Genomic DNA, 17,988 nt, shown 5'->3' on the forward strand with positions numbered 1-17,988 from the left:
CATCTGAGCAGGAGCAATGAACCTGGGATGGGGGCAGGTGTGAAGTGCCACTCAACTTCCCTCCAGGGCCCTGGTCACCTCTGACAACTCCAGGTGGTTCTTCAATATAAGGTGGAGCTGACTCCTTCCTCTAAGCCTAGGCTCATGGGATTTCTAATTTTTTTTTATTTTTGAGAGAGAGAATGTGAGAAGGGGAGGGGAGGAGAGAGAGGGAGACACAGAATCTGAAGCAGAGTCCAGGCTCAGAGCCTGATGTGGGGCTTGAACTCATGAATGGTGAGATCATGACCTGAGCTGGAGTTGGACACCTAACCAATTGAACCACCCAGTCTCCCCAAGGCTCGTGAGATTTCTAAAACATATACCCCAAACACAACAGAGACAGAAGATACCACTCAGCTATTAGCAGAAACAAATCTATTTAGAATGAATAAATATCCTTTGTTGGATATTTGAAGGATATGCTGGCATGAGAACTAATAATTTTCTCTACATAGACTGGAATTTTCTTTGAGAAAAATTGTCCTCCTGGGAGGCAATGGAGGGAAGACTTTCTGGCTAACTAGAAGAGATACATCCCCAAAGACAGAGCCTGGGGCAGTGGAAAGAGTGGCTTGAGGTACTTGGCATCTTTGGCCCACGCTGACAGGGCCTGGCTGGGGATGCAGGCTTCCTGAAAGGCAGGAGCTCTGTTGCTGATCCTTAAATCTTACAACTTTCTGGGGATATCTGTCCTTGTCTCTGAAATATCTATCCCTGCTGAGACAACTCTGATACTCAGGGCCTGCATGATGCATTTGTTACTTTCCTTGGACTGGGTAAGGAGGAGCCCTATAGTCACAGAAATGCCCCTCTGTAGGCTATGCCTGGGCCTAGACTTTCTACTGGTGCTGACTTTCCTCCATGCCTGAGCCCCAGATCCTTCTCTAAGATCAAGCCCACAAGAACCATGCCCTCCTGAGCTTCAGTGTCCTCAGTGCCATGAAGGCATCTCTGTCTTCACCTGGGCCTGGGCTCCATACAGAGGCTAACACCAACTACGCTTTAAGAGGGAACTTCTGCCCTTGATTTTCTCCTGGGACAACACCAGTGAGGGAAAAAAGCTCCTCATCATTTTACCGAAAGTACTTTGGTGAGGAGCCTATTCCTTCCAGTGAAGAAATCAAGGGTTCTTGCTCACAAGAGTGTCTGCTAATTTCCTGGCCCCGGGTGGGAGATCCCCAATCCTGCATCTGCTACTCCTTGCTTTCTTGTTTTGGGTCCCATAGGTTGTCTTTCTCTTCACTTGGGGCTAAATTATTATCCTGGCCCTTTCCTCAGGCCTCAAGTTTTGGGATCCAGGTGTTCTCAGCCAGACTGCTTCCTTCCTCTGGCCTCAGTGTGTTCATAGAAGACCTGGGAAGCTGTCATATCTCCACTGAGCCCTCTCCGGGATGGGCCTATGAGTCCTGAGAAGCCAGGCTATGTGAGGCCAGGGTCATTTCAATGAGAAATCCCTGAAGCTGGCTCTGCAACTCTACTTGCAGTTGCACCTTTCCCTTCTTGGAGGCTGCATGAGGTATTTGTGGTACTTTAATGCCTGTATAATCCTCTACTCACACACACACACACAGACACAGACACCTATATGAAAGTCAAGGTAGTAAAGAAAGTAGGGGAAAAATTAGTCAGCCAGGTCCTGGGGAGGTGGGTCTTTACTGGGTCTTCTCACTTTGAGAAGCTTCTGAATCCTTTTAAAGTAGTGTGGGTGGGTGTGTGTGTAATTTGGTAATGACAGTACTGTGACCTTACTTTGCTCATTTGTATGACAACAATATATTCTTTAAAGTTTGGCTATCCTGAATTTTGAGCAACCAGTACTCTTGGTGGTAGGGGCCATTCCTTGGTCACTGGAGCTCTTTGACCACTCAGACATTTAGCTTCTGGGCATCTCCCAGCTCATTGACTCTCAGAACATCTTCAGATTGTGACTTAGCAGCTGGCATCTTATTGGACTTCACTATCTTCCTGGACTATCTGGCCCTTGAAGGAATCCCTAAATTAGTATCCAATATCCTTTCCCTAAAATAGAAACTCCAACAAGATGCTCTCTTTAGCGATGATCCCTTCCAGACACTCTTCTCTCTGTTCTCTACCTCTGGGGCACTGCTCCTCCATGGCTGGGGTCTGTTGGTGTACAACTCCGCTCGGATCCCTTGGGTCATGTCCTACCATCATTTGGAAGTGACTCGGGACTGCCTCTCTTGTTCCCCATACAGTTACATTGTGCCACGATTTGTCCATGATGATGGGCAAAAGTTTGTCTGCTCTTCTTCTTGGACTGGGGTCCTGTGTGAACCATGACCAACATCTCAGGGCCCTCTGGTTTCCTTGCTCTCAGCTGAGGGGGCAGGAAAAGGACTATCCAAGGTAGAAACCGAATTTTTTGTGATCAGCCTGTCCTCTGACCTGCACAATGGCTTCTTTCAAATTGCTATGCAACCTTGACTTAGCTATCCCCAAAACACGGGTGGCTGAGAGAGAAAAGTGGATCAGAGAAGAAACCATAATTGGGTCTTTATTAACTTAACAGTTATATGGATTCAAGGACCTGGTGAGGTAAGCACACCCAAAACTATAAAACCTGGGCTCCCTAGTGCTTATCTAATGCCTAGATCAAGGAAGGGAAGCTTCCAAGAGGTATTCAGGCAGTGTTCCTGATTCATTGAGGGTACTAAATTTCCAGTTCCCAAGTGACTTTAAAGACTTCCCAGGAGGGGACAATGTATAATTGGCAGCAAGCCATGAACAATACATACCTAGACACACAATGAAGCCACTGTGATAGACCTGCCCCAGCTTTCTGTCCAAGTAAACTAAGGCATTTTCCAGTTGTTTCCAATCTAGGTTCTCTTTTGAACACATTGATAAGTCATTTTCTGACCATTTCTCTGAATGACTCATCGAGTCACTCTTTATCTCCTCTGCAGAATCAGCTCCCAAAGCCTTCATGGGGTAGCTTTCTGAATTCCTTGATAGGTAACAATTGGGGCCTTTCTTCAAACTATGCCTCAGACTCTTCCCTTGATCATTCCATAACTGGAACTTTACTGGGCCCCTCCCATAAAAACTTCCTGGGTGTCACAATCCAATCTTTCTTAGATCCTTGCTGTTTTGGCTCATAAACACAGAGGGCTGTGAAAGCCTTACATTGTTCCTTAGCTGAGATTTGTCCATTAGTTGCCACAAGACTGCATCAATACCAGAGACTCTTGGATCTTGCAAGCCAAGACCCACCAGTACACCCATGGGGCTCTTTCAAAGGTGGTGCTTTAGCTGGTTCCAAGTATTATTACTTACAGGACATTCTCTAGGAAGAATGGAAACTGGCACATAGGACTGGGAGGCCAGACTATAGTGAAGAAGGTTAAAACTCACACATTTTCAAACTACTTCTGTAACAGGTATTCTATTTCAGTTGGGGTGAGATATTGTCCCTCATACTGGGTCCTAGGAAAGGATACTCCAGATACCCTAATCTGGGGTGGAGAAGAAGGTAGTAGGAGTGGGAATAAGGATTAAAGTTTGGCCTGAGGTAGGGCTGGTAATGAAGCAGGATTCAGGACTGGGAAGCAGTAGGGAATCTTTTGCCTGAATTTAAACTGAGGGGCAGAGGAATGGGCATTAGAAACTATACTGCATAAAACAAAGGGAGACTCCAGTGGGGAACAACCACCAGAGACCAGGACAGTAGCCACAAGGGACTAACTGTGCAGAGAGGAGAAAGCCTAAGATAGCTGCCTCCATTTATGCTGCAATGATTCCCCACCATATTTGAGAATGTGGGAGCTGCTGAAGACTGCGCAGTTGCTCTTGTTTATTATCTTCAGTGATCCACAATAGTTGGTAGCCTATGGTGTCCTGCATGTCAGCAAGTGACTCAAAAATAATCTCAGAAGAATATAAACATATATCCCCTTAGCAAAAACTAGGAGACTCATTGGTTCCAGTGATTTAATGAAACCCCTGTCCAATCATTGACTGACCACTAAGTTAACCAAGCAGAGACTTGAGTGATCACACATAAAACAAAAAGGGGCACTCAGTCAGTTGAGCATCTGACTTCAGATCAGGTCATGATCTCACAGCTCATGAGTTCAAGCCATGTGTCGGGCTCTGTGCTGACAGCTCAGAACCTGGAACCTGCTTCGGATTCTTTCTCTGCCCCACCTCCATTGCATGTGCACATACTTGTCTCTCTCTCTCTCTAAGGAAAAAAAAAGTAACCCTGAGGAAGCCCAGACATCAAACTTACTAGACAAACACTAAATCAGCTGTTTAAAATAAGTTCAAAGAAAACTATGTCTTAAAAAAATGAATGGAAAGTATGAAAACAATGCCTCACCAAATATTGTCAAGAAAGAGATAGAAATTACTTTTAAAAATATAACCAAATAGAAGTTCTGGAGTTGAAAAGTACAATAACTGAAATGAAAATTTCAATAAAAGTTCAAGAGCAGATCTGAGAAGGTGGAAGAAAAACTAATGAATTTGAAGATAAATTGATTGGGATTATGCAATGTGAGGAGCAGGAAAAAAAAAAGAATAAAAATGAAAAGAGCCTAGGAGACCTGTGGGACACCATCAAGAATAACAACATACAAATAATAGGAATCACAAAAAGAGGTGGGGCATGGGCGGAGGCAGAAATAATATCTGGAGAAACAATGGCCTGAAATCACCCACTTTGACTGAAAGACTAGTCTACATATCCAAGAAGCTCAACAAATTCCAAACAGGATGAACACAAAGAGATCCACACTTACACACATCATAATCAAACTGTCAAAAGACAAAACAAAAAGAGAATCTTGAAAGAGGCAAGAGAAAAGTGACTCATCATGCACAAGGAATCCTCAGTAAGGTTTAACAGCTGATTTCTCATCAAAAGCCATGAAGGCCAGAAGGAATTTGTTGACATACTCAAGTTCTGGAAGAAAAATTCCATACTCACCTAAACTATCCAACAAAAACGAAGGAGAAATCAAGACCAGATAAACAAAAACTGAGAATCCATTGCTAGAAAATCTTACCTACAAAAAATAGTAATGGGAGTCTGTCAGGCTAAAATAAAGGAAACTAGACAGTAACTCAAATCCACATAAAGAAATAAAAAGCACTGGTAAAAGTCACAACAAAGGAAAATATGAAAGATACTATAAATGCATATTTATAACTCTTTTCTTCTTTGGATTTAAAAGATGCCTGCATAAAGCAATAATAATAAATCTGTGTTGATGAATGAGAGCACAAAGGAGGGAAAAGAAAATGAAACTAGGAGCAAAGCTTATAGAAGCAAACTATGTAGGAGCAAACTAGATTGTCATAAATTAAGATTTATTAAGATAAAGATAAGAAAATAAGATGAAAGATAAGATTTATTAGGATAAATTAATAAATATAAATTATGATAATTTTTACACCCAGGGCAACCACTAAGAAAATAATTCAAAAATATAGTAAAAGAAACAACAAGGTCATTAAAATGGCATACCAGAAGTATCAATTTAACAAAAAAAGGAAGCAGTAATGGAGTAACTGAGAAACAAAAAACCATAAGAAATATGAAATGCTAACAGCAAAATTGTAGACATAAATCCTAGTACCACTAATTATATTAAGTATGAGTGTATTAAACTCTCCAATTAAAAGGCAAACACTGGAAACATAGATTAAAAATACATGACCCAACTGTATATGCTATCTACAAGAGGCAAAGTTTTGCATTTAAAAACACAAGCTAAGGGATGCCTGGAGGACTCACTCAGTTTAGCATCCAACTCCTGATTTTGGCTGAGGTCATGATCTTAGGGTAGTGGGATTAAGCCCCAAATCAGACTCTGCACTGAGTGTGGAGCTTGCTTGGGATTCTCCCTCTCTCCTTATGCCCTTCTCCCCCTGCTCATGCCCTCTCTCTCTCCCTCTCTCTTTCTCACTAAAAAAAAAAAAAAAAAAAAGTAAACATATTGAAAAAGATATATTGTGCAGACCATAACCAAAAGAAAGCTATGAGGCAATATTAATATCAGAAAAAATAGACTTTGAAAGAAAAATTTTTACAAGAGACAAAAAAGGGGTATTTTATAATGATAAAAAATTAATCCATTAAGAAGATAAAACAATTATAAATTTTTTAATGTTTATTTATTATTGAGAGACAGAGAGAGACAGAGCATGAGCGTGGGAGGGGCAGAGAGGAGGAGACACAGAATCCGAAGCAGGCTCCACGCTCCAGGGCTCCAACCCACAAATTGGGAGATCATGACCTGAGCAGAAGGTGGACGCTTAACCAACTGAGTCACCCAGGCACCCTGAAGATAAAACAATTATAAATATATATGCATCTAACAAAGAACTTCCAAAACATAAAGCAAAAAATGACATAACTGAAGAGAGAAATAGACAATTCATAAAAAAATAATTGGAAATTTCAATACTCCACTTTTTTTCAATACTCCACTTTCAACAATGTGTAAAAACAACCATGCCAAAGATTAACAAGGAAATAGAAGACTTAAAAAATAGTATAAATCACCTAGACCTAAGAGACATCTATAGAGCATTCTATCCAATGATAGCAAAATACACATTCTTTTCAAGTATGCATGAAACATTCTCCAAGTTACACCATAGGCTAAGCCTTAAAACAAGAATTGATAAGCTTAAAAGGAATGAAATCATACCAAGTATTTTCTGTGATCACAATAGAATGAAAGAAATCACTATGAGAAGGGAATCTGGGAAAATTATAAATAGATAGAAATTAAACAACACCCATTGAAATAACCAGTGTATTGAAGAAAAAAATCACAAGGTAAATTAGAAAATACTTAGAGGCAAATAAAAAAATATCAAAACTTATGGGATGGAATGAAAGCAGTGCTCGGAGGGAAATTTATATCTGTAAATATATTTTTAAAAATTTTCAAATCAACAACCTAACTTTATATCTTAGAACTAAGCTAGATAAAGAAGAGGAGGAGGTCACCTGGGTGGCTCAGTCAGTGAAGTGTCTGACCCTTGATTTCAGCTCAGGTCATGATCTCACAGTTTATGAGTTCAAGCCCCACATCAGGCTCTGCACTGACAAAGCAGAGCTTGCTTGGGATTCTCCCTCTCTCTCTCCCTCTCTCTCTGCCTCTCTCTGTCTCTCTGTCTCTCAAAATAAATAAATAAACTTAAAAAAAAAAGAAGTGGAGGGCCACCTGGGTGGCTCAGTAAGTTGACCATCTGACTCTTGATTTCCATTCAGGTCATGATCTCATGGCTCATGGGATGGAGCCCCAAGTTGATCTGCATTATTAACACAGGGTCTGCTTGGGGTTCTCTCTCTCCCTCTCTCTCAGCCCCTCCCCAGCTCACATATATGCTCTCTCTCACTCTCTCTCTCAAAATAAGTAAATAAATAAACTTAAAAAAAAAGAAGAGGAAAGAAACCCCAAGCAAGCAGAAGGAAGAAAATAATAAAGAATAGATCACAAATAAATAAAATAGAGTATAAAAAAATCAATGAAATCAAAAGTTGGTTGTTTGAAAAGATGAAAAAAAACCCCAAATCTTTAGTAAGATTGACTAAGAAAAAAACAGAGAAGACTCAAATTACTAAAGTCAGAAGTGAATGTGGGGACAGTAGTATCAACCTTACAGCAATAAAAAGTATTAGAATACGATGAACAACTGTATACCAACCAATTAGATAACTCAGAAGAAAGGGACAAATTCCTTGAAACATATTATGATAGTTAATTTCATGTGTCAGTGTTACTAAGCCACGGGGTGCCCAGATATTTGGTCAAACATTATTCTGGGAGGTGTTTTGTGTTTTTTTGAGGATTTTTTGGGGATGAGATTAACATTTTATCAGTAGACTAAGTAAAATAGATTTCCCTCCCTAATGTGGGTGAGCCTCATCCAATCAATTGAAGGCCTGAATAGAATTATAAGGCTGACCTTGCCCAGAGTGAGAGAGAGCTTTCTGCCTAACAGCCTTTGAACTGGCTTTTTTCCCAGCCTTCAGACTTGAAGTGAAACATCAGCTATTCCTGGGTCTCAAATCTGCCAGCCTTGGGACTGAAACTACATCATCGGCATTCCTGGTTCTTTGGACTTAAATTGGAACTAAAAAAAAAAATCAGGTCTCCTGGGTCTCTAGCTTGCCAACTCACTCTGTACATCTTGGCATTTGCCAACCTCCATAATTGTGTGAGCCAATTTCTTATAATAAATCATATATATGTATGTGTGTGTATACTGTGTGTGTGTATATGTGTGTGTGTGTGTGTATTTATGTGTGTATGTATATATGCATATTTTTTGTTTTGTTTTATATGTATATTTATCCTATTGGTTGCTTTTTCTGGAGAACCCTAATACACAGACGTTACCTAAACTGTCTAAAAAACAAACAAAAACCAGAAATCTCAACAAACATATAACAAGAAATTGAATCAGTAATCAAAAACTTCCAAAAAAGAAGACATAGAGATGGTCAACAGACACATTAAAAGATGCTCAACATCACTAAATCATGAGAGAACTGCAAATAAAACCACAATGGAATATCACTTAACACCTGTCAGAATGGCTGAAATTAAAAACACAAGAAAAAACAAGTGTTGGTGAAGATGTGGAGAAAAAGAAACCCTGGTGCAGCCACGGCAGAAAACAATATGGATGTTCCTCAAAAAACTAAAACCAGAAATACCATATGACCCAATAATTCCACTACTGGGTATTTTTTTAAACGTTTATCTTTTAGAGAGAAAAAGTGTGAACAGGGGAGGGGCAGAGAGACAGGGGGACAGAGGGTCCAAAGAGGGCTCTGTGCTGACAGAAGAGAGCTCCTTGCAGGGCTCAAACTCATGAACTGTGAGATAGTGACCTGAGCCTAAGTCAGACACTTAACCAACTGAGTCACCCAGTATGTATGTATGTATGTATGTATGTATGTATGTATGTATGTATAAATGTAGATGTGTATATATATAACATATATAATGTACATATATATATATATATATATATATATATATATATATATATATATATAATGGAATATTACTCAGCCAAAGAACATATGCAACAACCTGGATGGACCTAAAAGGTATAATTCTAAGTGAAATAAATCAGTCAGAGAAAGACAAATGCCATATGATTTCACTTATATGTGAAATTTAAAAAACAAAACAAATGAAGAAACAAAGAAAAAAGGGAGATAAACAAAAAAACAGGCTCTTAAATATAGACAACAAACTGGTGGTTGCCAGTGGGGAGGTGGGGGGGGGGTGAAATAGGTGATGGAGATTAAGAATACACTTACTTGATAAAATTTTTTTAATATTTATTTATTTTTGAGAGAGACAGAGAGACAGCACGAGAGGCAGAGGGGCAGAGAGAGGAGGAGACACAGAATCTGAAGCAGGCTCCAGGCTCTGAGCTGTCAGCATAGAGCCCGATGTGGGGCTTGAACTCAGAGAGCACAAGATCATGACCTGAGCTGAAGTCAGCAGCTTAACCAACTGAGCCACCCAGGTGCCCCACTTTTGTGGTATTTTAAAAGTGAGGACTATGCTGTATCTTTCCTCTTGTCTCTTAGCACTTAGGAATATTCCACCTACACTGAGAATTTTGTATTACCCACAAATATTTCAAAACAACAACAACAGCAACGATAAAACAAATCTTATTTGGTAAAATCAAAAAAAAAAAAAGAATACACTTACTTGATAAGCACTGAGAAATATATAGAATTGTTGAATCATTATATTGTACACCTGAAACTAATATAACACCGTATGTTAATTATACTTCAATAAATAAATAAATAAAATCAACAAACAAACAAAAACCTTCCAACAAAGAAAGGTCCTGGACTTGATGGCTTCACCAGTAAATTCTACTAACCATTTTTTTTCTACCAAACATTTAAAGAAATAGTAATACCAACCCTTCTCAAACTCTTCCTCAAAACTGAAAAGGAATACTTTCTAACTCATTCTATGAAGTCAAAATTACCCTGATACTAAAGCCAGATAAAGAAAAATTAGATAAGAAATAACAAAATTAGAGATTCTAAGTATATTTATTCTAAATAAATTTAAATAATAAAATTAGGGGCGCCTGGGTGGCTCTGTTGGTTAAATGTCTGACTCGATTTTGGCTCAAGTCATGATCTCATGATTCATGAGTTCAAGCCCCAAATCAGGCTCTGGGCTGACAGCATGGAGCCTGCTTGAGATTCTCTCTCTCTCTCTGCCCCTCCTCTGTTTGTGTGCACTCTCTCTCTCTCCCCCTCTCTCTCCCTCTCTCTCAAAATTAATAAATAAACTTTAAAAAATAAAAAAATAATAAAATTAGATTAGAAAAGAAAACTATAGGCCAACATCCCTTATGAATATAGATGCAAAAATCCTCAAGAGAACAGTAGCAAATTGAATCAACTGCATATTAAAAAAGTTATTATTCCTCAAAACTAAGTGGGATTTGTTCCAGGAATGTAAGCGTAGTTCAACATAAGAAAAACAATCAATGTAATACTTCATATTAGTAGAATAAAAAGGAAAAACACATGATAATCTCAATTGATACAGAAAAAACTAACAAAATCCAACCTTTTCATGATAAAAACCCAGAAAACAAGGAATAGAGGGAAGTTTCCTCAACATGATAATGGGTACTTATGAAAAACCTACAGCTAGTGTCATACTCCACAGCAAAAGACTGAAAATATTCCCCTAAGATAGGGAACAAGACAAGGGTGCCCACTTTAACCACTGCTCTTCAACATTGTACTGGAAGTTCTAGCCAGGGTTATTAGATAATAAAAAGAAGCAGAAAGCATCCAAACTGGAGAGAAAAAAAGTGAAATTATCTCTATTCACAGATGACATGCACACAATCCTATATATATAGAAAATCCCAAAGAATTGACAAGAGAGCTAGTAGAGCTAATAAATGAATTCAACAAAGTTACAAGGTACAAATCAACACACTAAATCATTTGTGTTTCTCTATGCACCACAAGCAAATAACCCAAAAAGGAAATTAAGAAAGAACTTCCATTTACAATAGCATATAAATACCAATACATAAGAATATATCTAACCAAGGAGCTGAAGAACTTGTAGGCTGAAAACTACAGAACATTGCTGTAAGAAATTAAAGAAGAGCTAAATAAATGGAAAGACACTGCATGTTCATGGACAGGAAGACCTAACATTGTCAAGAAGTCAACATTACCCAAAGTGATCTATATTCAACAAATCCCTATCAAAAGTCCAATAGCCTTTTTTTGCAGAAATGTAAAAGCCATCCTCAAAATCATATGGAATTTCAAGGAACCCTGAATAGCCAAACAATCTTGTAAAAGAAGAATAAAGTTGGAGGACTCACACTTCCTTGGCTTCAAAACTTACCACAAAACTGCAACAATTAAAACAGTATGGTACTAGCATAAGAACAGACACATAGAGCAATGGAATTAAACAAAGAGCCTAGAAATAAACCTTCACATATGGCAAATTGATCTTTTTATTCAAGTATAATTAACACACAGTGTTACATTAGTTTCAGGTGAATGTATGACATGATTCAACAATTGATTCAACAATTGTAGAATATGATTCAACAATTCTATACATTGCTCGGTCTTCATCAAGATTAAGTGTACTCTTAATCCTTTTCACCTATTTCACCCATCTTCCCACCCATCTCCCTTCTGGCAACCACTAGCTTGTTCTCTATATTTGAGAGTCTGATTTTTTCTCTTTTTTTCTTTGTTTATTTGTTTTGTTTCTGAAATTCCACATATGAATGAAATCATATGGTATTTGTCTTTCTCTGGCTTTTTTCACTTAGGATTATACCCTCTAGATCCATCCATGTTGTTGCAATGGTTAACTGATTTTTGAAAAGGGTTCCATGCTCACTTTGGCAGCACATATACTAAAACTGGAACAATACAGAGAAGACTAGCATGGCTCCTGAGCAAGGATGACATGCAAGTTTGTGAAGCTTCCATATTTCTGAATGTGAAAGGAAACTGTTCCTGAACTTGACTGTCTCTAGCAGAGCATTTTGTTTGGTGTATAAAACCCCAAGATGTGCTGGGTCCAAAGTGAACTTGAAAAGTGTAAAATGAAATAAACTGTGTAAAATAAAAATAATAAAAAAGAAAAGGGTTCCAAACCATTCAGTGGAGGCAATCTTTTCAACAAATGGTACTGAGAAATGGACCTTTATATCATACCATATACAAAAATTAACTCAAAATGGATCAAAGACCTAAATTTAAGAGTTAAAACTATAAAGCTCTGGGGAGAAAACAGTCGGGAAAAATTTCATGACATTGGATTTGGGAACAACTTCACAGATATGACGCCAAAAGCACAGGAAACAAAACAAAACAAACACAAATATACACACACACACACACATATATATATGTATATATGTATACATATATGTATACACACATATATATGTATATATATGTGTATATATATGTGTGTATACATATATATATGTATATATTGGACTTCAGAAAAATTAAGAACTTCTATGCACTATCAAAAGACATTATCAAGAAAAATAAAAAGGTGACCCATAAAGTGGGAAAAAATATTTGCAAATTATGTATCTGATAAGAGATTAATACCAAGAATATATAAACAACTCAATAACAACAACAGGCCTAAATTTTAAAAAAATAAAAAAGGTCTTGAATAGACATTTCTTCAAAGAAGTATACAAATAGCCAATAAGCACATGAAAAGAAGGTTAACTTCATTAGTCATGAAGGAAATGGGAACTGCAAGCCAAAACCACAATGTGGTACCACTTCAACCTAGTATGATTAAAACACACACACACACACACACACACACACACACACACACACACACACAAAACAGAAACTAAGAAGTGTTTGCAGGATATGAAGAAACTGTAACCTTCATGCATTGCTGGTGGGAATGTAAGATAGTGTAGCTGCTCTGGAAAACAGTTTGGTGATTCCTTAAAAAGTTAAATACAGAACTACCATATGACCCAGCAATTCCACTCATAGGTATATCCAAAAGAATTGAAAACAGGGACTTGAACTTAACACTTGTATACCAATGTTGACAGCAGCATTATTCACGGAGCCAAAAGGTACAAACAACCTAAGTGTCCATCAGCAGATGAATGGATAAACAAAATGTAATATATACATACAATAGGAATGTAAGTCAACCATCAAAAGGAATGAAATCTTTTGGGGCGCCTGGGTGGCTCAGTCAATTAAGTGTATGAGTCTTGGTTTCAGCTCAGGTCATGATCTCACGGTTTCGTGAGTTCAAGCCCCACATGGACTCCAAGTTGACAAGGCAGAGCCTGCTTGGGATTCTCTGTCTCCCTGTCTCTGCCCTTCCCCTACTCATGCTCTTTCTCAAAATAAATAAATAAACTTAAAAAAAAAAAAAAAGGAAGTCCTCCATTTGTAGCAAAAGACTAAACCTAGAGGACCTTAAAAAAAAAAAAAAAGGAATGAAATGTTTTAACATATAATACAGATGAAACTTAAAAACATTAAGCTGAGTGAAATTAGACACAGAAGGACAAATATTGTATGAATCCACCAATATGATGTACCTGGGGACAGAACACAGAAGAGAGGTTACCAGGTGCTGGGGTTGGTGGGGCAGGAAGAGAAAATTAGTATTTAATGGGTACAGAGTTTATGTTGGGGATGATGGGAAAGTCTTAGATGTAGTGGTGATGATTACACAACATTGTGACTGTGTCTAAAGTTTGAAACTTATTTGTATACTTACAAACAATTAAAATTATAAATATTATATTATGTGCATTTTATCACAATAAGAACAATGAATTCTACATCTAAGACTAATACAATGTTAAATCTCAATTATATCTCCATAAAAATTAATTGATTTTTTAAAAATAACATCAAAATGAATCAAAGACCTATATAAGTTAAAATCAAAACTTTTAAATGGAAACAGAGGGTAAATCTTCATGATCTTGGATTTGGCAGTGGAGTTTTTAGATATGACACCAAATGTGTGAGCAACCAAGGAAAAAATAGGTAAACTTCATAAAATTAAAAACCTTTGTGCATCTTAAACATTTTTTTAATATAAAAACTTTGTGCTTCAAAGGACACTATTAAGAGTAAAAAGATAACTCATAGAATTGAAGGAAATATTTGTAAATCATATATTTATAAAGGTTTAGTATCCAGAATACAATTTAAAAACTTTTATAACTAAACAACAGACTATTTACCCAATTTTAAAATAGGCAAAGGGCTTGAATAGAAATGGTGCCAAGTATAAGATATATGAATGGCCAGTAAACATATGAGAAGATCTCAATGTTATTGGTCATTAGGGAACCCCTGCACATTGCTGGGAAATGTAAACTGGTGCAGCCAGCTTGGAAAACAGTTTTGCGGTTCCTCAAAAATTTAAACATAGAGGGGCACCTGGGTGGCTCAGTTTGTTAAGCGTCTGACTTTGGCTCAGGTCATGATCTCACAGTTTGTGAGTTAGAGCCCCACATCAGTGGTGGGGGGATCCCTGTTTGGGATTCTCTCTCTCTCTCTCTCTCTCTCTCTCTCTCTCTCTCCTTCACTCTCTGCTCCTCCCCCACTTGTACTCTCTCTCAAAATAAATAAATAAACTTCAAAAAAAAGAAAAAAATTTTAAACATAGAATTATCACATGACCTACGATCTCACTCCAAAGTACACACTCAAGAGAAACGAAAGCATATATTCCCACAAAAATTTATACATGAATTTCTAGAACAGCATTATTCATCATAACTGAAAGATGGAAATAATTCAAATGCCCACCAACAGATGAATGGAAACAAAATGTGGTATATTCATACAATGGAATATTATTCAGCCATAAAAAAAGACTAAAGTACTGATACATACTAAAACATGGATGAAACTTCAAAATCTTATGCTATATGTTGAGGAATAAGGAGTGTGTTAATGGGTACACCTCTTATTGAGATGATGAAAATGTTTTGGAATTAGACAGTGGTAATGATTACACAACCTGAAAACTATGGAACTGTACAATTTAAAGGGATGAATTCTATGGTATGGGAATATTTTTAAAGTAATATTTTTTTTAATGAGTAAGAAGGAGCCACGAGTAAGAGGTTAGTATCCTGAGAAAAGGTGAAGTCAGGTGAGGTAATATGCTCCAGACATAAAGTCTAGCTGGAGAACAAGATCTGAGGATGCTCTGAAGGAAGAGGAGAAAAGGCAAGTGTTTGTGGTAAAAGACAGTCCAATAAGAAAGTGGGATTCAGTGAAAAAAAGGGCTGGTGGCTAAAGGCACCTTGTGGTGAGAATAATAAAAAGACTGGTTACAAAGAGAAATCCAATCTTGAGGGTGAAAAGGAAAAACTTTGGTGGGGAGAGGTAGGGTCTGGTATCAGAGATCCAGGAGCAACTATGAAAGTCAGGTGGAGTCAAAAACATAACAATGAATAAAAAGGCAAGGAGAGCTCCAAAGATGGAGCAGATAGAGCTATCAGTGCATGAGTAAAATAGGTCAGTGAAAATATGGGGGCAAATGGCAGAGTGTTCTCTAATGACATAAAGACCAGTGATGGGAATGAAAAGAGTGATGTAGGCCCAGGGCCCACTGGGAAGTTGGGGTATGATTAAAGGAAGGGAGACAAGAAGGCTAAAATGATGTACAGTATGGGAAGATGAGCCTCTGTAGAATGCTCAGGCTGAAAGGATGATAAATAAGACAGTGTGAGGGGCTAACACAAAGGGACTCTTAATTGGTTTTTCTACAGGGTCTGTTGAGAGAGTAAGGACCAAAGAGAGAGATGGGGTTCAGGCAGAGGACTTGTGTAAGCCAAAGCCACACAGAAGGAGCAGCCTCCTCCCCAATCTCCCTAAACATCAGAAGATCAGCTTTTACAGTTACTCTACCATGACCCTCCAAGCAGGGATCTTGCTGCCCTCATTAAGAAATTAGCCTGTTTGGGAGTGGGGGCACCTGGGTGGCTTAGTCAGCTAAGGGTCCAACTCTTGATTTCAGGTCAGGTCATGATTTCACTGTTGTGAGATCAGACCCTGGGTCAGGCATGAAGCCTGCCTAAAATTCTTTCTTCTTCTCCTTCTGCCCCTCCACCACTTGTGCTCTCAGGCGTGCACTCTCTCTCTCCCTCTAAAAATAAAATAAAATAAAATAATAATAATAATAATAAATGAAAACAAATAATTAACAACAATTAAAAATTTAAAAAACAAAAGTCCAGATGGCCACACAAGACAAGAAGTACAAGCTGCAGCTGCGAGCAGAATGGGAATGGGGCACCCAGCAGGCCTGGCAGGAATCACATTCCCCTACATCACTGACTTTACAACACTTCTTTCATTTCTCAACCAGTGGCTTTCTTTCATATTCTATTCCCTATAAGTTTACTCTCCCATGCAAGTTCAGCTGCACTGGAGCCCTGGAATCACATAGACCATGCTAGGAACAGAGGTGCAGGAAAAAAAGAAGAGATTCATCAGTACCTGCTTTTCCAAAGAGCAAGCAGCTACCATGTCATATGAGCTCCTTTCTATCAAGCTTTCCAAACTGGGACACTAGGAGACTCGGTCACAAGGAGCAAACGGATCTTCTAGGAGGCTGAGTAAAATGGTCCTTTGAAGGAAGCTCTTGGGACACTAGACTCTGAGAGCCCCAAGCATTAGTATACAAGACCAGTCAGTGAAAACGGACAGACTCAAGTATGGAATAGTGCTCTATACTTTATCCCATAAGATCCTTATAACCATGCTGTGAAGGATGCAGGCCAAGTGTAGCTCTACACGGAATATGAGCCTTAGGAAAGTTAAATAATTTGTCCCAAATGAGGAGCTAAAAGGCTGGCCTCTAGACTGCACCTCACACCCCCATCTAGTGGGCAAGACCCACTGGCCAGGTCTCTCATTCTTTCATTCCCTTGGGTGGGCCTACAGAGAACCCCAAAACAATCTAGGTTCTGATTCCTTCCTATGAGTTTCCCTGCTGAAAGTTTTGTTTTCAGAGAGGGATGGGCTGTAACAGCTGACATCCTCAGTGATTGTAGACCTGAGTGAGTCTCATGGAAAGTAGAGACTAGTTTTAACTCTTGAGAGCTCTGGACTGAACAGGTAAATGCTTCCTATTTTCTGCAAATGTTCTCTGCTCCTCTTTCTTCCTTCTGCAGTGATGCTGAAAAACAAGAAATGAATAAGGGGCCTGGACTCAATTGTTATTCTCCCCTCTTTAGGCAAGTTGCAGAAATTATATATGGATAATATGATTTTCCACATTAAGTTAATGAATTTGTGTACCCAGAAATTAAATTATTTTCTCTATTTCCTTCTTTGAAAATGTCACACAAATGTGGTCCTCAGTTGATTTTTAGTCAGTGGTTCTTACTGAAAAGGGAATAATCTCAGACCAACAGGTGCATGTATGGATTTTGACCCGGGGTAGAGTTTAGATTCTATCATCTCAAGCTGTTCTCCAGATCACCTCAATCACAAAGGAAATGCTTGATCCAGAGCCATCTGAGAAGGTAATGTGACTGATGAATGTACGTTGAGGAACTTTGTTCTTCTACAAGTATCCTGAACCATCTTCATAATTTAGTCCTGTGTTGCCCCATATGGTAGTCACTAGCCATATGTGGCTATTGAGGACTCTGGAATGTTGCTAGTCTGAATTGAGATGTGCTGTAAATGTAAAATATACAGTGGATTTTGAAGACAGTACCAAAAAAGGATGAAAGATATCTCAATAATTTGTTCATACTGTTTATATGTTGAAATGACTGTTGAAAGGAAACATCAAATTTGCTATATTTTGTTAAAAATCTCTCTTGATATTATCCATTTTACTAACTGAATTTTTTTTTTTTTTTTACACAACAAAT

General features: G+C 38.2%; 1 non-coding gene across 1 annotated transcript; it reads left to right on the top strand.

The window, feature by feature from the left end:
• The first annotated feature begins 11,958 nt into the window (after positions 1 to 11,958).
• On the top strand, positions 11,959 to 12,064 carry LOC111557706. The gene has a single exon (XR_002737934.1). It is a non-coding gene; the product is annotated as a U6 spliceosomal RNA (small nuclear RNA).
• Positions 12,065 to 17,988: the final 5,924 nt, after the last annotated feature.

Source organism: Felis catus, chromosome D4, assembly GCF_018350175.1.
Source record: "Felis catus isolate Fca126 chromosome D4, F.catus_Fca126_mat1.0, whole genome shotgun sequence".
NCBI lineage: Eukaryota > Metazoa > Chordata > Mammalia > Carnivora > Felidae > Felis > Felis catus.